This window comes from Pelodiscus sinensis, chromosome 1, assembly GCF_049634645.1.
Source record: "Pelodiscus sinensis isolate JC-2024 chromosome 1, ASM4963464v1, whole genome shotgun sequence".
In the NCBI taxonomy this organism is placed as follows: Eukaryota; Metazoa; Chordata; order Testudines; family Trionychidae; genus Pelodiscus; species Pelodiscus sinensis.
In genome coordinates, this window is record NC_134711.1 from 218,942,063 (window position 1) to 218,969,637 (window position 27,575).

General features: G+C 44.7%; 1 long non-coding RNA gene across 1 annotated transcript in view; it reads left to right on the plus strand.

Moving 5' to 3' along the window:
* Positions 1–6,243: 6,243 nt before the first annotated feature.
* Positions 6,244–27,575, plus strand: part of LOC142827025 (uncharacterized) — a 28,852-nt gene continuing 7,520 nt past the window's right edge. The window contains exon 1 of the long non-coding RNA XR_012901367.1: positions 6,244–6,699. This is a non-coding gene — a long non-coding RNA (uncharacterized LOC142827025). The remainder of the gene's footprint in view (positions 6,700–27,575) is intronic.

Consider the following 27,575-nt stretch of genomic DNA (forward strand, 5'->3'; position numbering starts at 1 on the left):
TAGCATGTCCACACTAATTGGAGCCTGAATTGCATTTAAGCCCTCCCGGAAGCACACTGAACAGGGTATCAGGATATCAGTTACTTCCTGTAATTTTCAGTTACTTCCTGAGGTTATCTGAGACTTGTGCTTAAAGGGGGTCCCCTCTACAGCTATGTCTCAGACCCTTCTCCATAGCCTACTCCTGAGGAACAGCAAACACCACACCATGTACTCTGGTTGTCCTTGCGGATACCACAGCACTTCCATCATGGAGCTGGTCCCACTGCACAGCAGTGTCAGGCTTTTAGACCTCCTGCTGCACCTCCTGGCATGGTTACTTCAGGCTGCTCTCAAAGCACTGCAGGACCAGGATGGCCAGTTCAGACCAGCCTGGGTGTTCCTCCTACCCCACAGACCTCTCCATCCTCTCCAGCACACTGTGCACCACCACTTCTGGTGCTGGGACACTAGTTCCTACTGGTGGGACATCGTCATCTTGGAGTGGTGGACAATCAGCAGTGGCTCCAGAACTTCTGCATGTGGAAGGACACATTCCAGAAGCTGTGTGAGTGGCTTGCCCCTGCCCTCCAGTGACACGACACCTGCATGCAACCCGCCATCCCTCCAGAAGCGAGTCACCTTCACCCTCTGGAAGCTTGCCACACTAGACAGCTACTGCTCCATCAGGAACCAGTTTGGTGTGGGGAGACTGAACATCAAGTCTATCTTCATGTAGGTACGACTTTCTTGCTATTGTCCCAGAAGGGTGGTGAACTACTCCAATGGCTTCCCTGGGCGGGGAGCAAGGGCAGGTAGAATCTCCATCCCTAGAAGTTTTGAAGTCCCAGCTTCACAAAGTGCTGCCAGGGATGAGGTAATTGGGGTTGTTCTTGCTATGGGAAGTGGGTTGGGCTCAGAGACTTCCCAAGGGCTTCTGTAACCTTGTGAATCTGTGTTCCTACTTTTACAGGTGGTGAAGGCTATCAACACCATCCTACTGTGAAGGGTCATCATCCTAGGAGACATTGACCCCATCATCACCAGCTTTGCTGCCATGGGCTTCGCCAATTGCAGGGGGGACGTTGACAGCATCCACATCCCCATCTTGGCCCTCAACCACTGGAACTCTGACTATATAAATAGGAAGGGGTATTTTCAATGGTCCTGCAGGCCTTTGTGGACCACTGGAACCTCTTCATGGACATTAACGTTGCGTGATCGGAGAAGGCGAACAACACCTACATATCCAGAACTCCAGCCTGTTCCAGAGGATGCATGCTGGCAGTTTTTTTCCCTGACCACACCATCAGGGTCAGGGATGTGGACATGCCCATCTGCATCATGGGCAATGCAGCCTATCCCTTGCTCCCCTGGCTAATGAAGCCCTACACGGAACACCTGGACACTGCCAAAGACTGGTACAACATCAGGCTCAGCAGATGCTGCATTGTTGTGCATGGTACCTCCAGCCACCTAAAAGGGAGGTTCTGGTGTCCTCCCTGGACCTCTGTGACTAGTACATCACCCAGGTAGTGGCAGCCTGCTGTGTTTTCCACAACCTGTGCAAGAACAAAAGGGAGACTTTCCTGCCAGGGTGGGGGGCAGAGGCAGAGCAGCCCACTGGGAGTTTTGAGCAGCCACACACTGCTGCCATCTGACAAACTCATCATGGGGCCATGCACATCTGGGAGGCCTTGATGGAGAGTTTTGGCCAAGACCATCTGTGAAACTCTCCCTTGGGCCTCCCCACAAAGGGCCTCTTCATTGCCTCTCAGGGCCTTTCCTCCCCCACTCTCCTTCCCATTCCCTTCCTTACCGACTCCCCCCTCCTCTGCAGATAAAATAAACCAGACTTTTTTTGATTCAGAACAATAAACTCAGTGATTTTTATTTGGGGCATATTTAAGTGGGGAGGGAACTGGTGAAAGAACCCAGGTGGAGGGATCAGGGAGAGGAGAGGAGAGGAAGGGAGCAGTGGGGCTCAGGGCTGGGGCTGGGACTGGTGCCTGCCTGAGGTACCTGGGAATGCTTTGGATGTCTGAGATGTCACACCAAGCCTTTGGTGACCCCGGAGGGGGGGGGGGGGCTAGGAGGAGAAGTTGGGGGAGTGGAGGCTGGAGTGGTGGAGGGGGCTGGAGGGACTTGAGGAGGAGTGGGTGCTGGCTGGAGGGTGGCCACTGGAGCACTCAATGGTGGCAAGCAGGTGCTCCACAGTGCTGTGGAATGCAGTGTGTAGCATCTCATACTGCTGGGACAGCAGCTCCTAGATAGTGCAGCACAGCTCCCAGTCAGCACAGCACTCCTCCATGTCAGCAAGCTGCCCCTGGTCCGCCCACTCAAAACTCCATTGGAGGGCATGCAGGCACTCAAGGTGTTCCCTTGCCAGGTTGTCCTGGGGTTGCTTCCACCTGCGGGTCTCATGGGATTGTGCTGATGGCATGGGTGGTGGTGGACACACCGCACTCACAGCTGATCCAGTTGTGAAGAAAAGTGAGAAGGGCAGTCACCTCAGGAGATAGTCTGCATGAAACTTAGTCCTAATCTGTGGTGAGATGACACCTAAGATCTCGGTTCAGACGATGGTGATGTGCTTTGAGCAAGGCCACCTGTTGCCGAGACAGCAGGCACTTTCCTGCAGGGGCATGGATGTCCCAGGGAAATTTTGCTACCACCGCATCCTGGGAGGCAAGCAACCATGAGAAGGAACCATCCAGGCCAGGAGCCTGCGGGCGGGAGTGGGAGACAGGGTGGCTCAGCTTCCTTCCATATCCTACACATGTTGAGTCCAACAGTGCTGGTGTCCTTCAGAGAGCGAACTGCTATTCCTGCCTGCTGGAGGAGGGGAGGGGAAGGTGTTGGGGGTGGCGTATGTGAGTGGCAGATGCCACTGTCCGGGAAGTGTGCTACTGGGGTTCTCCATCTCTTCTCCCCCCCAGCAGGTTCCCATGCAGGGATTTGTTGTGCTCCACTGCGCTGCACTTGCTGGAAGTAGCTGTTGCCTGAGAGTGTGGCCATGACCATGTGCTATGTGTGGCACTCCTGTGTGTTTCCCTGACCCCAGACTTCTTGGTGGTGGCTTGTGGTGGGAAGCCCACCATTGAGTCAGGACTAAGGCCTGTTCAGGAACCTTGTGAGAAGAAGTGAGGGTTCCTGTGTGGCAGCCTCATGGGATTCAGTGCACAAGCTGTTGTGCGATCCCCAGGCCAAGACAGCTAAGAGAGGAGAATGCAGCCTGTTGCATCTTATTGCCTCTCTGCTGCGTGTGTCTAGGGAAAGTGATGGAACCCATCTGAAGTGACTTGCCTTGCCTTGTCTGTCCTGGGAGACATTCCTTGAGAGGAGTACCGGCTCAAGGGAGATGACCACCTTCTGGCTGGTGGGCATGGTGTTCAGGTTGGCTTCCTCGTCCTCCTCCTCATTATTGTCCTGTCCTCCTCCTCCTCCTTCACCTTCATAGCCCCGCCCTTTTGGAGACTGATGATGGGTGTTGCCAGGACAGAGTCCATGCCGAGGGGAGAGGTGACCTGTCCCCCTTCCAGGATGGCATCCAGCTGCTGGTAATATCAGCAGGTCTTGGGTGCCACTCCAGAGCATGAACTTTTCTCCCTGGCCTTTGTGTAGGCTGCTGAGGCTCCTTAATTTTCATACTGACCTGGTCCAGGGTCGAGCTGTGCCCCTTCTGGGCCAGGATGGTGGCCATCCAGCAATAGATCTCATCATTCCTCCTCTTGGTGCAGAAATCCTGAATGTTGGTCTCCTCCCCCAGTTCACAATGAGATCCAGGATCTCTGCACCAGTCCATGAAGGTGCTTCAGAGGTGGCTGTAGGCTCTCATGCAGCTATGGGAGGCTCAGAGGGAGCACTGGGGTCTACCATGACAGCAAGAAAGAGTGCTGGACCGGTGTGGTGCCACTAGCCTTTTCAATTCCGTCTGCAGATTGAAAGGCTGCAGGAGAAGGGAAGTGATAGAGTTTTGAGGGGTGTGGACAGAGTGCCACCATGGCAGCTGTGAGAAGCCCTGGAGGCCAATTATTTTGAAATAAGCTCAGCTGAGTGTCAACACTCATACTTTTTCAAAATAGCAATTTCAAAATAGGTGTTCTTCCTCATAGAATGAGGGGTTATTATTTTGCTTTAGCAAGACTGTTAGGGTATGTCTACACTACCACCCTAGTTCGAACTAGGGTGGTTAATGTAGTCATACGAACTTGCAAATGAAGCCCGGGATTTGAATTTCCCGGGCTTCATTTGCATGTTGCCGGGCGCCGCCATTTTTAAATGTCCGCTAGTGCAGACTCCGTGCCCGTGGCTACACGTGGCACGAACAAGGTAGTTCGGACTAGGCTTCCTATTCCGAACTATCTGTACACCTCATTCCATGAGGCATACAGGTAGTTCGGAATAGGAAGCCTAGTCCGAACTACCTAGTTCGTGCTGCGTGTATCAGCGGGCACAAAGTCCACACTAGCGGACATTTAAAAATGGCAGCGCCCGGCAACATGCAAATGAAGCCTGGGAAATTCAAATCCCGGGCTTCATTTGCAAGTTCGTATGACTACAGTAACCACCCTAGTTCGAACTAGGGTGGTAGTGTAGATATACCCTTATTCTGAAATAATGGGCTTGCTGTGTAGACACTGATCTTGTTATTTTGAAATAACTCTATTAGGTAAACATGCCCTCAGGTTATTGATTCCTACTCACTTTGCCATCAGACCCTTTTCTTAGTTATTCCCCATTTTGTATCTGTGAGATTTAGTTTTTTCTTTCTCTCCACTGAATTTCTTCTTGCTGATTTCAGACTAATTCTACAATTTGTCAAGATCATTTTGAATTCTAATCCTACTTTCCAGAGTGCAACTTTTTCAGCTTGGTGTACTTGTGAGGCAATTTTATGCCAAAAATGTTGTGCCAAAATATTAAAAATTATGCACAGAATATTTTAAATTCTGTAAAATTCTGCAAATGTTATTTGTTAATAAATCAATGTGACTCTAGCATGGCAGTGAGAAGCACAGACCACAGGCTGCATTGAGGTGGGAGATTACCCTGAAGCCCCTACCTCTGCTGGTGGTGAGACTCAACCCAGAAGGATCCAAATATGGAAAGACTTAGTGGGGAATCCAGATGGGGTGAGAGGGTGCTGTATGAGGCACTTGGTGCAGGTGCCAAGTGGGTGCACAGCAACTGATTGGAGGGTTCTGGGTGCAGTGTGAAGGGGACTCTTCAGGGGACCCAAGTAAAAGAGGTTCTGGGTCAGCTAGAGAGGGAGGTCTGGATGTGGAGTCTTAGTGGGAAAGTCCTCCACAAACCTTATAACCATATTTTCCATTCCATTATCAAGTCATCATGACAATATTGAATAGTATTGGACCTGCGACAAGGAGACCCCACTTTGACCCCAGAGTCCCATTAGATACATTGCCTGTCCCAGTTTGATCATGAACCATTAATGATGCTCTTTGAGAACACTTTTTCAACCAGTTTTGCATGCATATTTTGGAAATTTAATTCCTTAGTTTATGAGAATGTGACTATGTCAAAAGACTTACTTACATCAAGATATACAGCTTCCCACCCGCTCCTCAACTACTCAGCTATCTCTGTAAAATAAGAAAATTAAGTTGACTTAGGATGATTTGTTCTTGACAAATCCATAGAAGCTATTTTTGTAACTCTATTATCCTCTAGATGCTTACAAACTGTCTATGTGATAACATGTTCCAATAATTTTCCAGAATTAAGTTAGGCTTACCTGGTCTATAAGTGCTGGGGTCCTTTCCCTCTTTCTCTCCATTTTGAACATAGTACCCTTCTTTAATATAATTATAAGGATATGATTTTTGTCACCTTCCTGAGTGGGGCAGTAACTTGTTTTCCCAGGCAGGCTTCCCCATCAATCTCATTTGGAGAAAAATGATTATCTATATCTATATGCAATGCAGCACACGGCTAACACATTTACTCATGTTTTAGACACTTCTGCTTTTCCACATATATTACTTCTGTCTTATCTAGGCTGAGTCAGTCAATTTGCTATTTTGAGAGTGGTGTCAAACTAGGATTTAAATTAAAAATATCTCTAAAATAGTCACAAATGCTTTTACATTGTTTCTTTTATGAATTCCATTATGTGAATATGCTTTAAAAATTAATACAAAAAAATCCTTTTATAGCTCAATAATAAAGACTAAGATGAGAGGACATTGAATACAACCAATAACTAACAAGTGTCAGTTTGATAATTGTAGGGTATTGTGACAGGGCGCTCGCCCTGCACTGACCCTTTAAGGGCAGACCCCGGCCTGAACCAGGGCTGGGGAATTTAGCCCAGCTGAGGCTGTACTAGCCCATTAGGGCCCAGCTGGGCGCTATAATAGAGGATGGGCTGCTGCTGTGAGAGGAAGCAGTGAGAACCTGGCTGCTGAGGGAGGAGGAGGCGGCTCCCTGGAGCTAGGACAGGGCTGGGGAGGCCAGGCAGGGCTAGGGGAGCTCTGGCCAGCAAATACTCGGACTGCAGGGCTTGAAAGAAGGCCCGCTGGAGGAACATCAACCCCCGGAAGGGGGGCTCAGAGACAGACTTGGGCACTGCCGGAGGGCAGTGTGGCGAAGAGGACGCCGCAGCCGGGAGTAAAGAGGGGAGGCACCACCCCAGAGAAGGCACCCTACCCGCCGAGGGAGCCAATTCCGGAAGACAGACGGCAGGGGGATACGGTGGTGAGTGCGAACCCCCTCACAGGTATAGATAGAGGATGGGCCACTTTTTCTCATGGATGTGGGTGCTCCTCAACCTAACCACTTCCTCCTCCAGCTCTGCCACCTGCTGCAGTTATTATGTTTGGAATTTGATTTTTTCTCTTGGGTTTCCTAGCTTTTTGACTGTATAAAGCTAAACATAAAAATGGTGATAAAGAAGATAATATGCTAAGCCTTCCCCACCCCTCTTCCTTTTTTCCTTTTTTGGATAGTTTATGGAAACTTGGCTTGTCAAATGTATAACTTGGACAAATTGGTGAATACTACATTCCTTTCCTCTGTCAGTCTCTAGACATACAATCTCTTAAGAACAGGAATAATGCATCTTTTTATCCCGTGCATGAATCAAGGAATGGTGTGTGTACAGGCTGCAGAAAGGGGCAATAAGAGGACACATGTCTTTCTAGCCCTGTGTATCATTTTTGATCAGTAGAGACACTCAAGGTCATGTCCTCCACTTTGGCTATGTCTAGACTACTTGATGGAGCCATGTAAAATAGTTTATTCAGCATAGTCAAAGAAGTGGAGATTTAAATAATCCCCGCTTCATTAAAATAAAAATGGCTGCAGCTCTGTGCCGATGATCAGCTGATCAGGCACAGCACGGCAGTCTAGACGCGGCGCGGTCGACAAGGGAAGCCTTTGTCTACCACTCCAGTAAACCTCGTTTCACTTCTTTGACAATGCAGAATAAACTATTTTACATGGCTCCATTGATATAGCCATGTAGTCTAGACGTAGCCTTTGAATGCAGAAGGGCTTTCCTGATGAGAGATCTGTCAGTCTGCTTATAATCTACCAGAGAGACTGGTTTGGTGACTCATAAGTGTTCCTTTCTCACACCTGCTCAGGACAGTTGAGTGGATGGGAAGGTAGGGTGAGAAAATCTAAGCTTAGAAATAGAGAAGGGTTTTAACTTTTTGTTTTGAGAATTAGCCTGTAGATGAATTATGATAATATTGTATTTTAAAGGTACTGGGACTAGTAGGAATGGTGTGGTATCATGCTATGGCAGTAGGGACTCTAGGAATTACTGATCTGGGTTTACATACAATGCTTCAGTGGCACAGTGGCACTCTTATAGCACTTAGTGAAGACACTATCTAAGCCAAAAAGAAAGCTTTCCTTGTCCATGGTGCTCTTCTTCCCTGAGAGGCAGTAGCTGTGTTGATGGAAGAATCTCTCCTATTGATATAGTGCTGATAACTCTAGGGAAATAGTTCCCAACCTGTGGTCCTTGGACCCCTGGTGGTCTGCAACAGTACTGTAGGGGGTCTGTGGAGAGTTTCAAATAGAAATTAAAATAAATGTACTGAGCCTCTCACAACTAGCATGTCCTTCAGCACGCATTGCTTCCCGAGCTGCAGGAAGCAATGCAGGTTGAAGGACATGCTGGCTGCCAGCATGGAGCCTCTCAGAGCCTCTCTGTGCCTGCAGACAGCAAGTCCCTGAGCCCATGCTGCTTCTCAAGCAGGCGGAGGGACACAGGTTGGGAAGCAGTGCATGTTGATGGATGTGCCGGCTGCAGGTATGGCTATATTATTTGGGGGGGGGGGTGCGTAAAATTTTAATAGAATGAAATGGCATCCGTATGCTTGAAAAGATTGGGAGCCACTGCTCTAGGGGTTAGGTTGGTATAACTATGTAGCTCAGGGGTGTGGTATGACATTTCACTTAAATTCAAATATCATTAACTCAAAATATAATGAGTGTCTGTGTAGATTCTCTGATGCGACTGGAATGGATATGGTATGGAAAAGCGAGAAAGGCATAATGGTATTTAGGAGCCAAAATATTGACTATGATCCCTTTGATATTGGTTGTGAACAGAGATTCTGCACTCCCTACTTATCATCCTGTAGCAAGCCAACAACAATCCGGGAAACACTGCTCTTCTGCTAATGAATATAAATTTTGTTTCCAAAATGGCAAAAGTTTAATAAAAGTGAATTGTTTATTCTAATGAGACAACAATACACTTCACTTTTCTTGTGATTGGAAACCTCATTAGGAAGTTATAGAGGAATACACTTACAGAGTCTCCTTGAATTACTCTCAGTACCAAAGCTAGTGAATCTTGCCTGAATCTTGCCCTTGCTTGTTCCTCTTCCTCCTTCTCATCATCAAACAGAGTCTACTGGAGGACATAAGGTAGTTTAGCTGCTGGCCAAGAGGCATGGACCACGATTGAGCCTCTATGCTGCCTCTTGTGCAAGGACTATAGTGATGAAATAAAGAGGGGCCCTAAGAAGGGATTGTGATGCCGAGTTTCACTTGCTTAGGGTACGTCTACACTACAACGTTAATTCGAACTAACTTAGTTCGAATTAGTTAATTCGAACTAAGCTAATTCGAACTAACGGATCTAGACTAAAAAATTAGTTCGAATTAGCATTTTGCTAATTTGAACTAGCATGTCCACATTAAGTGGACCCTGAACCTGGCTTAAGGCTGGCCGGAAGCAGTGCCGGCAGGGCATCAGAGGAGGACTTAGAGTGTGGAGCTGCTGTCTCAGGCTAGCCGAGGGCTGCGCTTAAAGGGTCCCGACCCCCACCCCGGACAGACAGTTCTCAGGGGTGCCCCGCTTCCAAAGCAGTCCTGGCTTGGAGTGCCCGGAGTACCCACACTGGGCACATCACAGCACTCGGCCATCAGACCGGCTGCACTTGCCACAGGCTGCCATCTGAGGAGAGGGGGCAATCGGGGGGCTGCAGGAGAGCTTCCACCCCAAAAGCCCGCAGAGCCAGCCCAGTCCTCCCCATCGGGGGCTTGTGCCCCATTCCTCCCTCACCTCCTTCCACTTACCCTTCCCTAGCCCCACTTCCTGATGTACAAAATAAAGGACAATTGTGTTCAAAAATGGAATCTGTCTTTATTGAACAAAACTGAGGGAGACTGGGAAAAGGAGGTGGGAGAGGGGAAGAGAGAGGCTGGGAGAGGGGAGGGCAACTAAAATGATCAGGGGTTGGGAACAGGTCCCATATGAAGAGAGGCTAAAGAGACTGGGACTTTTCAGCTTAGACAAGAGGAAACAGAGGGGGCACAGGATAGAGGTCTCTAAAAGCAGGAGTTGGGTGGAGAGGGGGCATACAGAAAAGTTCTTCATAAGTTCCCATAAAGAAGGAGTAGAGGACACCAAAGGAAAGGAATGGGTAGCAGGCTTCAAACTAGTAACAGAAAGTTGTTCTTCACAAAGCAAAGAGTCAACCTGTGGAACTCCTTGCTGCAGGAGGCTGTGAAGGCTAGAACTAGAACAGAGTTTAAAGGGAAGTGAGATCAAGTCATGGAGGTTGGGTCCATGGAGTGCTATTAGCCAGGGGGTAGGAGTGGTGTCCCTGCACAAGGTTTGTGGAAGGCTGGAGAGGGATGGCATGAGACAAATGGCTTGGTCACTGTCTTCGGTCCATCCCCTCCAGGGTCCCTAGGGTTGGCCGCAGTCGGCAGACAGGCTACTGGGCTAGATGGACCATTGGTCTGACCCAGGATGGCTATTGTAAGCTCAGGGCTCAGGGTTGGGGGTCTCAGTGGACCCCCTTGATTTTCATGCACACCTGCTCCTGAGTGGCCAGGCTGGCAGCTATCCTGCCCAAGCCGGCCACTTTCCTGTGCCTAGTGCGGAGATCGTGGACGAGGCGGGTGCCCAGGCGGGTGCCCACCTCTTGCGGTCCCGGGCAAGCTCCCGGGAGCCGCCAGCCTGGTCCCGGGAAGAGGGGGAGGGCTGGGGGGCATCGGGTGGGTGGCTCGATCCGTGCCAGGTGCAGGGTCTGCTGGCTGGGTGCTGGCAGGCTTGCACCTGGCACAGGCACCGTAGCCAGCCCGTGCCCCTTTAAGGGGTCCGGGGCCGGGAGGGGGGCAGACGAGTTTCCCTGGTGCTGGCCAGAGTGGCCACCAGGGAAACCTGGGGAGGGCTAGCCTCCCACTAGTTCGAATTAAAGGTCTACACAGCCCTTAATTCGAACTAGTAAGTTCGAACTAGGCTTAATCCTCGTGGAACTAACTTTGTAGTGTAGACATACCCTTACACAGCAGAAGTAATTTGGACAACCCCTTGCATGGTACAGTTTATTTCTATACCAGTGCATCTCTCTCACACAATTATAGAGAGCAGATGAAGAACCAGGGCTCCCTCCCTCCCTCCTTATTCGCAGGAGGGTAGAGAGGGACTATTCCCTTCCCTACTATGCATCAGCCCAGGTAGAAGAGGGCTGGAGGACATAGGTATCTTATTCCACCTTATTCCCTATACGACTACACTGACAATTGGTGTGTGACTTAGCCTTAAGGAACTTGCCCAAAATCCAATGAAATCATTGGTTAAGGTGCCGCAGTAGGATTCTGTTCATGACTCTTCCATATTCTTTTCCTTTATGTATGATCCTTTTCGACTGAACTATGTCAAAGAAACTCAGTCAGGACATACCTAATTTTAGTCACTTTTACTGAGCTTTTTAATTGACATATACAGAGAGACTCTAACACAGAAGCACAAATCAAATAGACAGTAGAAATTAATATAACATGTGAGAATCATTAGGCATGGGTCTATGAAGCTGTATAACTCCTTAATGGAGCCTGAAAGATACTGATTATAAAAGAGTAATGGCTCTATACAAAAAAAACCTAAAGTGCAAAATATATTAAAAATTAATGGAAATAAAATCATATTCAGTCTGCAGTAGCTATTATGAGAAACTATTTATGAAATGTATTTTCTAGGAACTGTAAATGAATCTAATAAATTATCATTTGGATGAGTAAAGGAAAGTATATAATCATTTGTGGAATAACCAGTGTTTGGATTCATCACACGGCCCCTTTATATATGTTGTTGGAAATGTCCCTGAACCAGATTAAGCTAAGGACATTCAAATTCTGGTGTGTGATGAAAGATAAATGGGACCCCAAAATACACTAGAAAAAATATCAGTTGGCAAACAGAGCATTTGAATAAGGAGAAGCAGGCAGCTAAGGGTCCAACCCAGAAAAAATATGCCAGGACTATATTAAACTGTGTGTAAGGTGTACAGTTGTTGCAAACCACTACTTATCATGGATGAATATGGCAGCAGCAATATCAAATCTAGTCTCGGAACAGTGTAGTTGCTCAGAATCTTACAAATGTGGAGATTTGGAGGGGGAGGGTTGGTGAGTGCCTGCCTGTCACATCCCGTCAACTTTCAAAATGCTTGCAAATCTTTTCTTCAGGATTTTGGCCAGTTACTGGGGCAAGAAGTTTTATTTTCAAAGCATCTGGACATTTCAGAACAATTTTGCAGCATTTTCTACCAGTTTTAATTATTGGAAGGATAGCATGGTATAAGGAGAGAGAGAGAGAGGAAAAAAAGGCCATGTAAATGAAAAAGAAAACACAGTAAAGAAAGAAACACATGTCAAAGAGATATAGTACAAGGAGATTAGAGGAGACTGCTAGATCATCATGAAATTGTCCTATTAATAATGTGATGCAAGGTTTTCAGGCTCAGAGTCCATCACTCTCTAATGTCTGACATGGGATTCCTGTTTTCTGAGTCTTTACTGCACCATCCAAATATTGGTAAAGATAGCTGGAACTGTCTATATTTGGTATTAGATGATCCAAAGATGCCCTCCATAAGTAGCCCTTGGTGAGCCACAATGTATCCATCAAGACATCTTCTGTTTTTGTGTCCCACACCCATTCTCTGTGTATTTGTTTGTCAATCCTGTTGCCACATATGTATGCCAGCTGTCTAAGAGCCTGTCAGACACCATGGAGATTGGTATGTGCATGAAGAGGACTATATAAAGTAGTGTGGAGTTATTTTACTTGGACCATTCACTAGGGTACATCATATGAGCACTCTCCTGAGGGGACAGTGTAATGAAACCCATATTTATTACATGGTATCACTTCCACTTCCACAAAGATGCAACAAACTTATTTATCTTTGACTGTCCCCATCCACTATCATCTCAGGACATAACATTCCAAGACAATGTGCACCTTAAACTAGTCATTAAAAAAATCAAATTATCACAGAAATGTTTTCTTCTTCCAAACTGAGAATTAGTGCACTTTATCCTCAGCTCTCTCCACCAAACTCTCTTGCCCAGGGCTCAGTAAGAGTAATTTCTGAGCCAATATGTTGTCTACACACACACAAATCATATAACTTCAAAGTTTAATGTTCAATTGTCCCTACAGAGCCTTAGTCATAAACATGAGAAAGATCACCTTGATTGATCATATTGTCATCAATTAGATGGTCTCAGACTAAATTATATTTTAAGCTACATTTTGTGGAGCATCATGTTTGCTCTAGCATCTCTAAAGGAGTTGTTTATGCATAATTCTGTGCGCCCTTTTAATGTTTAGCAGTGAAGTATCACCAAATGTTCTTATTTAACTAAGAAATTTTAAAATACTAGCTCTGGGCACAAGCTACTAAGCAGTGTCAAACAGGTTTAGGATACAATGTTAGACAGCTATGTAGTCTGCAACAAGAAAGCATCAATAACTTTTCCGTGTCTTGAATACATGTAACTGACATTCATTGGTTGCTGGAAGATTTTTTTTTCACTACCTGAAACAAACAGGGAAGTATTTGAATTATAGTCCAATGGCTAAAAATCTCAAACAACCAACCAAACAAACCAGGCTATCCCAGACCACCACAACATGCTCCTTGGAGTCCACTAATGGGTTCTGTCATAAAGTCAAGTGTGGAAATTAAGGACTTATGAGTCTGGATGTAATGTTTGAGATCTTCAATAAAGCACCAAAATAAAAAGAGGAGTGATTGGTTTAACTTTCACAAAAAGAAACAAAATTACGTGCTCATTACTGTATAATCCTCAGTCCAGTCTACCAATTTCTGTCTTGTGAGTAGTCTCTAGGATCTTTACAAGGGCCTACATATAAGCAGACTGGTCATATCTTATTTCCACCAATCCTGCCAAAGGAATGAAACTTGAAACATTTTTATGAAGCAGACCATTAGGTAAATCTTGGTTTTAATCAGTCTTCAAACAGGTAAATCCCTACTGGAGTCAGAATTTGCCGGAGCAAATATAACCCACATTCAGCTGACTGTTTTTCTAGGGGAGGAGAAGTTGAACACTGGGAGAAGTCTTGGATCTTAGTTGGATAGTCTGTCTCTTGATACATGTGCAGAGAGCAGGGCAGGGAAACTTAGACAGAAAAACTCAGAAGCATCTGGATCAGGGAGTCAGTGTTATAGATCTTTCTCAGGTTATGTAGGAAATTTTCATTGAAGGCACACCCTCATCACCCTCTGAGAGCTCAGCCAATCACCACACAAGGTAAGGAAAGATCATAAATATAGGAGTTAAAGATCAGCCCTATCAACTCAGTGGCTGATTGATACAAGACCAAGAAGAGTATCAGCGGAGAGGGCGGTGTCACAATCCCTGCACCGCTTTGGGTACAAGTCAGTGTTATGCTAGCTTTATTTACTAGGGAAACCTGGCATAAAGATAATACTTGGTCCACTGCACTGTTTAATGGATTTAGAGGGAGAGCTGTACAGGAGGCCACTTGTTACCCCTAGAAGGTATAGAGCAAATAGAACTTACATTGAGTTACCAGCCCCAAATTTATATTCTGTCTCAGTTAAAGAAAGAGAATGGAGCATCACTTAATGAAGTGAAGGTTTGTGGATTCTTGGCTAACTTATTTGGGCCCTGGTTTATACTAGGACTTTATTTCAAAATAACCCCTCCCCCTGATCAAATTATAAGCAGAGCATCCACACTACCAAGCCTGTTATTTTGAAATAACAGGCCTCAAAATTCAAAATCTGTATCCTGCTTTTCATTAGGAGCAATGCTAATTCCAAAATAGTTATTGCTTCAGTGCCACCATTTCTAAATAATTACTCCCTAGAGTAATTTGAACTAATTACTCCTCAGTGCTGAGGGAGCGCATCCATATTAGTGGAGCCTGCCTTGGTCTAATTTCGAGGTTTCCTCATAGGATGGACACGCTTGTTCGAATTTGTTAAATTGGGAGTTATTAAGTTGAATTTAGTTATTTTGACATACTTTCCTAGTGTAGACATGATCTGGGTTTAAGATGGCCCCCTACAGATTGAAAGCCTCAAGCAATCTAGGGATTATAAAATGGTCCTAATCCCTGTACCATGTTGCTGACTTCTATTTTGCCAGCAACTTAGAGGACCAATCATCTCAATTGTTTGTTTGCTGGCAGGAATCTGAAGGGTTTAATAAGGCTGAGATGCTGCCATACCTCAAGGTCTGAAGAGTCCAAGTAACAATACACTACATACTAAGGTCATGCTACAAGGAATGAAAAATAATCTGAGAAGATAAGAAGGACTGTTTTTCCTGTGTGCCTACGTGTAGAAAATATTATGTTGAAAACGTATATTGGAATGTTTGTAAAAGAAACAAGTCTTCATGAAGAACCTCAGTAGATTTCCTGTCTAATAGCTTTTGTTTAAAAGTTATTCAAAGGGAAAATATTGTTAGGCATTTTTGGATTCACATTTACTATGTGTTTTATATACATCAAATCTTAATAAAACAAAAAATGCAGATGGTCTGTGTTGTTTAAAATTGGCTGGGAACCAGGGACATCCTTTCATGAGGCCTGAGGTTTTACTATATAATGCTTTTATTTTCTTTGAAAACAGTTCTAAAAAGACAGATCTCTGTTCTGTGGCTCAACAAAGAGTTAAACTGAGGTGAAAGAAAAAAGGAGAGTGACGCGTTAGACAAAGCATTGCCTGAGCACTCCATACTCAGTTACACAAAAAGTGAAGACTTGTGCTTAAATTCATACTTTTGCCTGCCAATGGATGTCTTATCTTTACCATTGGGTGAACGTTTTGGGTGTACGCTGTTAAACTGTCTCTCTCTGCAAACAGATCTTCTATTATTTAATTTTAAATCTTCCATTCTCCCTGAACCATTCCAAAGGGAAAACTATATCTACCAGGCAGTGATAAGACACTTTTCCCTAGTTATCTTCAATAAATAACCACACACATAGGAACATTGCTTTTTGTAGATTGCTGACATGTGGGAAAGTGATTAACTTAGAAATAGAGTGTAATTAGAAATGCCTAATTTAAATGAGTGTCTGTTCTCTTTCCAGAACAAGTGCATTATGTAGGTGAATATAAAAGTATAAATGAATAGGAGACACTCATCTGTCTCTGCCTTTTGTTTCTGTTTCAGAGGTGTTTAACTCTGTGGTGAAATAACCCTTCTAGAAATGTGTCTGATTCCTTTGACTGGTTCTCCAGGTTGCCTAACATCTACTTGCAGATCATGTAGTGTTGTTCTTTGCACTTTCTCATAAGGGAATGTAGTGCCACACTAAGATGACCTCCTTATTTCTATTTGTCAATAACTTGCCAATAGCTGAGCATGCATCTGCTTAATGAGTATCTGTACAGATAAGTTTGAGGAAGAGCTAAGTTGCCAGATGGCCAGTTAACTTAAAAACTCTCTGCCTGATTGAGGCCAAGAACTGGCAAAAACAAAGGGGAGGATTGTCCCCACTGAATACAGAGGCAGATGCAGGCCGAGCAAAACAGAAGCCCTTTCCAAAAGAAGAACGCTAAGGTCAGATATGAGAAAAACTGACACTAGAACAATTAGTGCACAAAACAATGGGGCCATTTGTGGTGGCTTTGTCAGCTATGATAGAAGTGACAGTTTCTACCTTCTGACCTATATGACTACTATGCTAACAATAGCTGTTACTGACATTTTTGTTATCTGGGAATTTGTTTAGATTATTTCTTTGTTTTCCTCACTGACTGGAATATAAACCATGTCCTGGGAAATTATGTGTGCAAATAGGAAAGTAGAACAAACTGTTAGGGCACTAAATCTGGGTACAATGGTTAAGCCTGCATTTTAGAACTGGGAATTTGAGTCACTGGGGTCTGCTTCAGTATAACAGAGTTAAAGCTGATTAATCCAAATCGGTTGACAACCCAGAATTCAGATTCAGAATAACTAACCTGCTAAATGAGAGGTTCATAAAAATCACGCCCATACTCCAATATCGAGCTAAACTGGGAGAGTTAGAATGATAGAAATGTAGGAATGTGAGACATCTTGATGGGTCATCTCATTCAGCCCCTTGCACAAGCAGAACCAAATATATTCTGACAAGTGTTTGTCTAATGTTCTTAAAAACCTCCAGTGATGGAGATTCCACAACCCCTATAGCAGGGCTGGGCAAAATATGATCTGTGGACTGGATCTGGCTTGCCAAGCCACTGGATCTAGCCCATGAGAGCCTCAAAAATTATTGCCCAGTGGGGGCTATCCTGTTTATTGCGTCGAGTGTAACATGTATGATTACCTGCCCTGTGGGTGGGTGGCTTATGTGTGGAGCAAGGAGCTCCTGACCCTCAGAGACTGAGTTTGGGCTTTGAAGCCCAGGGTGGCTGAACTGGAGGAGCTAACGGAGGTAGAGGGATATGTTGATGAGACTTTCCGAGACACTGTAGTACTGTCCCACCTCCTGTCTGAGAGCCCCAGTGCTCTTAAGGAGGATGAAAGTCTCAAAGGAACAGAGCATTCAATGGGAGCAGAGGGAAACCATCCCGTAGTTGGGACCCTCCTCCCAGAGGATGTTGCGGGATCCTCTCGCACTGAGGATACCTCTGAGGGGGAGGGAATGCCAGTTAGGAAGAGGCAGGTGTTAGTAGTGGGTGATTCGATCATTAGAAACATAGATAGTTGGGTTTATGATGACCAGGAGAACTGTATGGTCACTTGCCTGACTGGTGCGAAGATTGCGGATCTCTCGAGGCATCTAGATAGACTTATGTGACCACTGGGGAGGAGCCAGTGTTCGTGGTACATGTCGGTACCAATGACATAGGAAAGGGTAGGAGAGATGTCCTGGAGGCCAAATTTAGGCTGCTAGGAAAGAGACTGAAATCCAGGACCTCTATGGTGACATTCTCAGAAATGCTTCCAGTTCCACTCACAGGGCCAGGTAGGCAGGCGGAGCTTCAGAGTCTCAATGCGTGGATGAGACGATGGTGTAGGGAAGAGGGGTTTAGATTTATTAGGAACTGCAGACACTTTTGGGAGAGGGGGAGCCTATACAGGAAGGATGGGCTCCACCTAAACCAGGGTGGAACCAGACTGCTGTCACTAAACATTAAAAATACCGTAGAGCAGTTTTTAAACTAAGAGATGGGGGACAGCCGATTGGTGCAAAGATGCACGTAAATCGGAGGGAGACTTCTCTTAGAGGAGAATCCATTGATAGAGATTCTCTAAGCTGTAGTCAGAAAGAGAGGAGGGGAGAGGGCAAACCATGGGCCAGAGCAGGCAGACAACCGCATACAAGGGAATCCAATGCTTCAGGGAAGGGCAGACAAATAAGCAATGGCAAATTTTTAAAGTGCTTGTACACAAATGCTAGGAGTCTGATTAATAAGATGAGTGAACTAGAGTACCTCGTATTAAATGAGGAGATTGACATAATAGGCATCACTGAAACCTGGTGGAATGAGGAAAATCTCTGGGACACAATCATACCAAAATATAAAATATATAGAAAGGATAGAGCAGGCCAGGTGGGTGGCAGAGTGGCACTGTATGTGAAAGATAATGTAGAATCAAATGAAATAAAAATATTAAGTGAATCAACGTGTTCTATAGAATCACTATGGATAGTAATTCCATGCTCCAATTATAAGAAATTAGCAGTAGGGATATATTACTGACCACCTGACCAGGACAGCGATAATGACTTTGAAATGCTAAGGGAGATTAGAGAGGCTACCAAAATAGAGAACTCTATAATAATGGGAGATTTTAATTAGCCCCATATTGACTGGATACATGTCACCTTAGGAAGAGAAGCAGAGATAAAATTTCTCAATGGCTTAAATGACTGCTTCTTGGAGCAGCTGGTGCAGGAACACACAAGGGGAGAGGCAATTCTCGATTTAGTCCTGAGTGGAGTGCAGGATCAGGTCCAGGATATAACCGTTACAAGACCGCTTGGGAATAGTGACCATAATACAATAACATTTAACATTCCTGTCGTGGGAAGAACACCTCAGCAGTCCAGCACCCTGGCATTTAATTTCAAAAAGGGGAATTACACAAAAATGAGGATGTTAGTTAAACAGAAATTAAAAGGCACAGTGACTAGAGCCAAATCCCTGAAAGCTGCATGGAAACTTTTTAAAGACACCATGATAGAGGCCCAACTTAAATGTATACCCCAAATTATAAAACATAGCAAGAGACCTAAAAAAGTGTCACCATGGCTTAACCATCATATAAAAGAAGCAGTGAGGTATAAAAAGATATATTTTAAGAAGCGGAAGTCCAATCCTAGTGAGATAAATAGAAAGGAACATAAACACTATCAAATCAAGTGTAAAAATGTAACAAGAAAAGCAAAAAAAAAAAAAAAATTGTGAGGAACAGCTGGCCAAAAACTCAAAAAGAAATAACAAAATGTTTTTTAAGTACATTAGAAGCAGGAAGCCTGCTAAAAAACCTGTGGGTCCCCTAGATGATCGAGCTATAAAAGGAGCAATCAAGGAAGATAAAGCCATTGCGGAGAAACTAAGGGTACGTCTAGATTACATGCCTCTGTTGCCAGAGGCATGTAGATTAGGCTACCAGACATAGGAAAATGAAGAGGCGATTTAAATAATCGCTGTTTCATTTAAATTTACATGGCTGTTTAGATCAGCTGTTTGTCGGCTCAGCGCGGTAGTCTGGACGTGCGGGTGTCGACATCAAAGGCATTTGTCGACCACCCAGGTATGTCTCCTGGGATGAAGTATACCTGGGTGGTCGACAAATGCCTTTGATGTCGACACCCGCGTGTCCAGACTACTGTGCTGAGCTGACAAACAGCTGATCAGCTGTTTGTCGGCTCAGTGCGGCAGCCGTGTAAATTTAAATGAAGCGGCGATTATTTAAATCGCCGCTTTATTTTCCTATGTCTGGTAGCCTAATCTACATGCCTCTGGCGACAGAGGCATGTAGTCTAAACGTACCCTAAATGTTTTCTTTGCTTCAGTCTTCACGGCTGAGGATGTTGGGGAGATTCCTGAATCTGCACCATCCTTCGTGGGTGATGAATCTGAGGAACTGTCCCGGACTGAAGTGTCATTAGAGGAGGTTTTGGAACAAATAGAAAAACTTAATGTTAACAAATCTCCGGGACTGGGGGGCATTCATCCAAGGGTTCTAAAAGAACTCAAATGGGAAATTGATGAGCTATTATCTGTGGTTTGTAACCTATCCTTTAAATCGGCTTCCGTACCTAATGACTGGAAGGTAGCCAACGTGACATCAATATTTAAAAAGGGCTCTAGAGGTGATCCTGGCAATTACAGACTGGTAAGTCTAACTTCAGTACTGGGAAAATTAGTCGAAACAATAGTAAAGAATAAAATTGTGAAGCATGTAGAAGAACATAATTTGTTGGACAAAAGTCAACATGGTTTCTGTAAAGGGAAATCCTGTCTTACTAATCTATTAGGGTATGTCTACACTACAAAGTTAATTTGAACTAACAGACGTTAGTTCGAATTAACTTTGATAGGCGCTACACGAGCAAACCGCTAGTTCGAACTTAATTCGAACTAGCGGAGCGCTTAATTCGAACTAGGTAAACCTCATTCCACGAGGACTAATGCCTAGTTTGAATTAAGTAGTTCGAATTACGGGCTGTGTAGCCACTTAATTTGAACTAGTGGGAGGCTAGCCCTCCTCAGCTTTCCCTGGTGGCCACTCTGGGCATCACAAGGGCAACTTTTCTGCCCCCCTCCCGGCCCCGGAGCCCTTAAAAGGGCACGGGCCAGTTGCAAGCCTGCCAGTACCCAGCCAGCACACCCTGCACCTGGCACGGCTCGAGCCAGCCACCCGCTGCCACCCAGCCCTCCGCCTCTTCCCGGGACCAGGCTGGCGGCTCCCGGGAGCCTGCCCAGGTCCACAAGAGGTGGGCGCCCACCTGGTCTAGTGCGGACATCGTGGACCGCATCCACAACCTCTGCACTAGGTACAGGAAAGTGGCTGTCTAGGGCAGGATAGCTGCCAGCCTGGTCACCCAGGAGCAGGTTTGCATGAAAATCAGGGTGGTCCAGTGAGACCTCCGACCTTGAGCCCTGAGCTTAGAATGGCCGTACTGGGTCAGACCAAAGGTCCATCTAGCCCAGTAGCTTGTCTGCCGACTGTGGCCAACAATAGGGACCCTGGATGGGATGGACTGAAACAATGACCAAGCCATTTGTCTCGTGCCATCCATCTCCAGCCTTCCACAAACAGAGGCCAGGGACACCATTTCTACCCCCTGGCTAATACCACTCCATGGACCCAGCCTCCATGAATGTATCTGAATTCTCTTTAAACTTTGTTCTAGTTCTAGCCTTCACAGCCTCCTGCAGCAAGAAGTTCCACAGGTTGACTATTTGCTTTGTGAAGAAGAACTTTCTTTTATTAGTTGAAGCCTACTACCCATTCATTTCATTTGGTGTCCTCTAGTCCTTCTATTATGGGACTAATGAAGAACTTTTCTTTATGCACCCTCTCCACACCACTTATGCTTTTATAGATCTCTATCATATCCCCCCTCAGTTTCCTCTTTTCTAAGATGAAAAGTCCCAGTCTCTTTAGCCTCTCTTCATATGGAACCTGTTCCAAACCCCTGATCATTTTAGTTGCCCTCCCCTCTCCCATCCTCTCTCTTTCCCTCTTCCACCTCCTTTTCCCAGTCTCCCCCAGTTTTGTTCAATAAAGAGAGTTTCTATTTTTTAACACACGTGTCCTTTATTTTGTACATCAGGAAGGGGGGCTAGGGAGGGGTAAGTGGAAGGAGGTGAGGGAGGAATGGGGTACGAGCCCCCAATGGGGAGGACTGGGGTGGCTCTGCGGGCTCCTCGGGGTGGAAGCTCTCCTGCAGATCCCTGATTGACCCCCCTCCCCCCGCATGGCAGCCTGCGGCAAGTGCAGCCAGGCTGATGGCCAAGTGCTGTGATGTGCCGAGTGTGGGCAGTCAGGGCACTCCAAGCCATGACTGCTTTGCTGTCCTCCATTGAGTTAGACAAGCGAGCAGGGAACCCCTGAGAACTGTCTGTCCGGGGTGGGGGTCGGGTCCCTTTAAGCACAGCCCTCGGCTAGCCTGAGACAGCAGCTCCACGCTCTAAGTCCTAGTCTGATGCCCTGCCAGCACTGCTTCTGGCCAGCCTTAACCTCAGTTCAGGGTCCACTTATTGTGGACATGCTAGTTCAAATGAGCAAAATGCTCATTTGAACTAGTTTTTAGGTCTAGATGCACTAGATCGTATTAGCTTAGTTCGAATTAACTAATTCGAATTAATTTAGTTCAAATTAGTGCTGTAGTGTAGACATAACCCCTTCAAAGAACTCAGAGGGTAACAAACATACAGATAAGGGAGATCCAGTAGATATAGTATACTTGGATTTTCAGAAAGCCTTTGACAAGTTCCCTCACCAAAGGTTCTTGTGTAAATTACATGGCCATGGGATAAGAGGGAAGGTCCTTTCTTGTATTGAGAACTGGTTAAAAGACAGAAAACAAAGGGTAGGAATAAATGGTAAATTTTCATATTGGAGAGGGGTAACTAGTGGTGTCCCCCAAGGGTCAGTCCTGGAACCAATCCTTTTCAACTTATTCATAAATGATCTGGAGAAAGGGGTAAGCAGTGAGGTAGTAAAGTTTGCAGATGATACAAAACTGTTTAGGATAGTCAAGACAGAAGCAGACTGTGAGGGACTCCAAGAAGATCTCACCAAACTGAGTGATTGGGCAACAAAATGGCAAATGAAATGTAATGTGGATAAGTGTAAAGTAATGCACATTGGGAAAAATAACCCCAATGATATGTACAGCATGATGGGGGCTAATTTGGCTACGACAAATCAGGAAAGAGATCTTGGAGTTATCGTGGACAGTTCTCTGAAAACTTCCACGCAGTTTGCAGCGGTGGTCAAAAAGACAAATAGGATGCTAGGAATTATTAGGGAAGGGATAGAAAATAAGACCCAGAATATCTTACTGCCCCTGTATAAAACTATGGTACGCCCACATCTTGAATACTGTGTACAGATGTGGTCTCCTCACCTCAAAAAAGATATTTTGGCCTTGGAAAGGGTTCAGAAAAGGGCAACTAAAATGATTAGGGGTTTGGAACGGGTCCCATATGAGGAGATGTTTAAGCGACTGGGACTTTTCAGTTTAGAAAAGAGGAGACTGAGGGGGGATATGATAGAGGTCTATAAAATCATGAGTGGTGTGGAGAGGACTGATAAAGAAAAGTTATTTATTAGTTCCCTAAATAGAAGAACTAGAGGACACCAAATGAAATTAATTGGTAGCGGGTTTAAAACTAATAAAAGAAAGTTCTTCTTCACACAGCGTGTAGTCAACCTGTGGAACTCCTTGCTAGAGGAGGCTGTGAAGGCTAGGACTATAATAGAGTTTAAAGAGAAGCTAGATAATTTCATGGAGGTTAGGTCCATAAAAGGCTATTAGCCAGGGGATAAAATGGTGTCCCTTGACTCTGTTTGTCAGAGGCTGGAGAGAGATAACAGGAGACAAATTGCTTGATCATTGTCTTCAGTCCACCCTCTCTGGGGCACCTGGTGTTGGCCACTGTCGGCAGACAGGATACTGGGCTAGAAGGACCTTTGGTCTGATCCAGTACGGCCGTTCTTATGTTCTTATGAACTCAACACTATACTCCCTGATGGGGCCTCAGGGTAATTATTTCCTGTGTCTTAGGTATGAATTAGATGAATGAAATGTATATGCATAATGTATCTTAAAGGATATACACTGTTTATTTTAGACTTAAACAGGTGTTTCTAAAGCACAAATCCCATGCTACCATGTAGATGAATTCAGATTATCTCTAAGGGTATGTCTATACTACCACCCTAGTTCGAACTAGGGTGGTTAATGTAGTCAATCGAAGTTGCAAATGAAGCCCGGGATTTAAATATCCCGGGCTTCATTTGCATCTTGCCGGGTGCCACCATTTTTAAATCCCTGGTAGTTCGGACTCCGTGCCCGCGGCTACACACGACATGGAGTAGGTAGTTCGAATTAGGACGAGGAGTAACGGTAGTTCGAATTAGAAAGCCTAATTCGAACTACCTACTCTGTGCCACGTGTAGCCGTGGGCACGGAGTCCGAACTACTGGGGTTTTAAAAATGGCAGCGCCCGGCAAGATGCAAATGAAGCCCGGGATATTTAAATCCCTGGCTTCATTTGCAACTTCGATTGACTACATTAACCACCCTAGTTCGAGCGGTGTTATTTTGGAATAACTGATATTATTCCAAAATAATATAGTGTGCATCTACACTGGAAGCCATTATTTTCAAATAATGTCGAGTTGGAGGACTTCTTACTCTGATTCCTATCACACTCATTTCACGAGGAGTAAGGGCATGAAGAGTGTTCTTCCTTCAACTTTCTGCTGTGTAGACAGTGCCAAAACTCGAATTAAGCTATTTTGACTTAAGCTACTCAATTGATATAGCTGAAGTTGTGTAACTTAATTCGACTTTAGCCCTGCTCTGTAGATGTGTCCATAAGGAACGTCTACACAGCAGGGCTAAAGTCAAAACAAAGCTTATTAATAGTGACTAAACCTTCAGCCACAATGCAAAAATCAAAGTAAAAGTAAATCGAAATTCATAAAATGTTACAATACTCATAAACAATTATTTCAAATAACGTACACTATTAAACTGTATATGATCACTGCACAATTTATCATTTCCTTATTTAACCAGTTGCCTCATGTATAATAGAGCAGCCACTCAGATCAGGTACATGGCCAGTTTCTAACAATATTCTGTTTTCAGGCAAGTCATAAAGGCTTCTGGGACAAAACCATGAAAGGCGATTTTGATCTCAAGTAGTAATACAGATTACAATGTAATAAATTATGGGGTATGTCTTAGACCTGAATAAGGTTGTTCTATTTCTCAATAGTCTTCAAAGTAAACTATTAGCATAGATTGAAAAAGGAGAGATGTAAAGGCTTGTGATGAGGGAAGGGTGCTGGTGGGGTGTGCTGGGGAGCCCCACTCAATCCAGCATAGGGCTGGTACCTTTGATTGTTGGGGTCTTCAGTGGGTGATTCCTGCCAAGTGGGTCTCAGGCTCCATGATAGGGTTATCTAAACAGATGATCTGTAGAGTCTAGGCTGTAAAACTATATCAGTCTGGATCTCACAACCTCCTGGCTGGGGCAAGCAATAGTTATTAGTAGAAATCAGGCTGCACCCATTGGACAGGGCTAGATAAGCCAACAATCCGTCTAGAGTCCTCATTTCTCAGTGGGCAGCCACTCAGCTTCCAGGGTGGTCTCTGCAACTGGTAGGCCACCTGGTAGATAGTCTAGGTTCCTGGACTTCCTTGCAGGAGCACTACGGGTAACCTCAGCAGGAGCCAGCAGTGTTCTCCTTTTCTCCTCCATTCCCTGCCCTGACTGAGCTGGGCTGCCTCCTTTTCTCTGAGTACTCCACTTGGAGCATGCACAGTAGGAAAGAAGTTGTGTGGCCTCCTGTGCCCACAATGATTGGTCCTTCTCCCTAGAATCCCAGTGATACACCCCAACATATACTCGTTGCCATGTTATTTAAAGCTATCTAAATAGCTGACCTGCCCATGTGTCTTTTTACAAAGGGAAACCAAAGTGGCATATTTGAAACAGAAATATCTGTCAAATTAAGTTTCTTATTAATATCCTGTATTCTCAGCTTGATTATAGATTTAATATTTTTACATTGTAATAATTTTTTCATTATGAGAAACCTAGAGAATGCAAAGGATTCTAAATATACTCCTACCAGAGGAATTTACATGAAAAAATCCTACTGAGCTCTATTTCTAAGTATACATTGACATACATGGTGGGTGCTTACTATCACTATGAAGCCAAAATTAATATTACTACGTCGCACCTTGGCAGAATGGAAATCATGCTTGTCATGATTCCAAAATCAGTTAGGATATTATGTGAGGCGCCAGAAATCTTCCTAATAAATTTGTTTCCAGTCTCATGGGACCATTCCATCCCCATTTTTCTGCACAGTGAAAAAACCGATGTGTATAACATAGCTTCAAACACTCAAAAGGCTGGTGCAATTAAGTAGCTCCCCATGAGTTCAGGAAAAATGTAATTCAGCTTATACTGAATTCTGTTACCTAAATATGATTATTCCACAAATCATTTTGTGTGAACTAGATACTCAGCTAGGGGACAGCGCTAACTTATTGACTATCTTGCCTATCGATGTCTCTGACAAAAGATAATTGTGTTATTTTTTTCATAATTTATCCAGAGGGCCTCCGTTGACTGTATAAACGGATCTCATTTAATAAACACTTCAGTCCCAATGGTGCTAGTGAAAGTAGAACTATATAATCTTATGTAATAATATAAATATGGTAATTCATAATTTTGGGGTAAAATGTTTAATGCTAAAACTACATTACTGACATAAAAGGAGGAGGATTAAAAAGGCATTCTATTAAACGCCCTTTATAATTGTGCTGGAATTAGTTAATTGTCCTTCTAGACCTATCTTAACTTTTGACACTGTTTGTCTGCAAAGAACTCAAAAATGTAACCAAGTATCAAAAGCCAATTTTAGGTAAATAAAAGCTGCTTACTTTTTACTTCTCAATCCTCTAATCTCCCCCCAAAAGATATCTAGTATAACATTTTATAGCAATGTCCAATAAACTAATTGGGCAGTAATTCCACAGATCTTTCCTAGCTCCCATTTTAATAAAGTGGAATAATAATGCTGATAGCCTGATCTGAGAGGGAAATTGTGGTGTTATTAAGAAAGTTTAGCCAAAACAATTGTCCCCCGTTAATACTCTCCTTAAATACTTCCACAGGAAGTTAATTACAAATGTAATGTCATCACTTGGATAATGCAGACCAAGCTGTTATGGAACAGAGAATGGAACTTTCCAGCTCCCCTAGCAATAGAAACTTAATACATGCCCTATCATTGTAGAATACAGAAAAACATTTCTCTCAAATCCACTTTGGGATCAGAGCTTCAATAATACACCAGATTTTCTTGGGCCCCAATTTCCCAAAATGTGCAGAAATTTTCATTCTGGAAGCAAATTCCAATTTCTTCCACAACACCATGTGATGGTCCAATTTTTTTTTCTTTCAGTAGCTTTTTATAAAGCTTTCTAAAATTAGCTAGCTCTTAGATGGAATCTTGTGAGCTATCTTTCCTGACCTCCCTCTAAATGCATTTTATGACAAAAACAATCTGCATTTAAACAAATTCTTTTATCTTTCAATGAGAAAGAATAAGACTTTTGATAGAGAAATCCGCCCAAAATGTATGCACTACACTATTAGGGTATGTCTACACTACAATGTTAGTTCGAACTAACGGACGTTAGTTCGAACTAACATTCATAGCCGCTACACTAGCGCTCCGCTAGTTCGAATTTGAATCGAACTAGCAGAGCGCTTAGTTCGAACTAGGTAAACCTCATTTTACGAGGATTAAGCCTAGTTCGAACTAGCTAGTTCGAATTAAGGGGTGTGTAGCCCCTTAATTCGAACTAGTGGGAGGGTAGCCCTTCCCAGGTTTCCCTGGTGGCCACTCTGGCCAACACCAGGGAAACTCTATGCCCCCCTCCCGGCCCCGGACCCCTTAAAGGGGCACGGGCTGGCTACGGTGCCCGTGCCAGATGCAAGCCTGCCAGCACCCAGCCAGCAGACCCTGCACCTGGCACGGCACAGAGCCACCCACCCGATGTCCCCCAGCCCACCCCTTCTTCCCGGGACTAGGCTGGC